A 909-nucleotide genomic window follows, 5' to 3' on the forward strand; every position below is an offset into this window, starting at 1 on the left:
GCCATCGGCCCCACAGCTCGCCGCGTGCAGCCCGGGCTGCGGGCACGGTGGCCCCCAGCTCAGTCACCCACTCACCAGGACCCCAGAGGGTCCGGTCACCCAGGCTCTCTGCCTCGCCCCCGCCCTGGCGAGGTGCACAGGCCAGCGCGCAAACGGAAGCTGACGTGCCAGGACCGGGTTTATCCTGATTGCCTTTAAACCACGTTCTGGGGCCTTGAAACGGGGCCAGGCTTTAACCAGAGCCTTTTTTCCGCTCTTCATGCAGAAGCAGCCGGTTTGGGGCTGCTCCTTTAGGGACAGGCTTGGGCTGCGTTGTGAGCAGCTTAGTGCGTCCGGGAGAGCAGGGCTCAGCCACCCTCATCCTCCAGCCCCGCTCCCCAAAGCGCTCCCTAGTCTGCGGCCGAGCTGGATCAGCCGGAAGTTCCCTGTGCTGGGTGAAAGGGTCCAAATTCAGGGTGATTTTATAATCGAGTGCAGCCCGCTCCAGAGCCAGGGAAGGATTTCCAAGTGTTCATCCTGTGGGTACCCAAGGCTGGAAGAAATAACTAACCCTGGGGAGTGGGGGCTGATTTCATCTGATTTCCGAAGGAAACCAACTTAATGCAGTTTCACCCCGGCTCTCCCTGGGCTTCCTGCGCTCTCCAGCCCACAGTGATGTTGCAACTGCAGCACAGGCAGGGGGGCAAAAGTTTAAAGATAATAATTTCCTCCAAATCTAAGAAAATAAACAGATTGGGGGGGATGGCTAGGGGTGCTCTGCAGCATGTGAAAGCGCAGAGCCCGAGCAGAGCAGGTTGTTGCAAAGTGCTGGCCCCTTACAAGACCAGGGAGAGTCTTGGGAGGAGGGACAGAGCCCCCAAAAGCTGCACCCCGCTGTGTGCTGTCACGCAGGGCTGGAGGGCTGGGCGG

The 909-nt window shown here is 59.7% G+C and overlaps 1 protein-coding gene across 1 annotated transcript in view; it reads left to right on the forward strand.

Annotated features, from left to right (window-relative positions):
* The window catches only part of LOC104512836 (laminin subunit gamma-3-like), a gene marked incomplete at its 5' end in the record, with an annotated part of 11,546 nt that overhangs the window by 843 nt on the left and 9,794 nt on the right, over positions 1 to 909 (forward strand).

The sequence above is a fragment of the Eurypyga helias genome, unplaced genomic scaffold (assembly GCF_000690775.1).
Source record: "Eurypyga helias isolate BGI_N326 unplaced genomic scaffold, ASM69077v1 scaffold40097, whole genome shotgun sequence".
In the NCBI taxonomy this organism is placed as follows: domain Eukaryota; kingdom Metazoa; phylum Chordata; class Aves; order Eurypygiformes; family Eurypygidae; genus Eurypyga; species Eurypyga helias.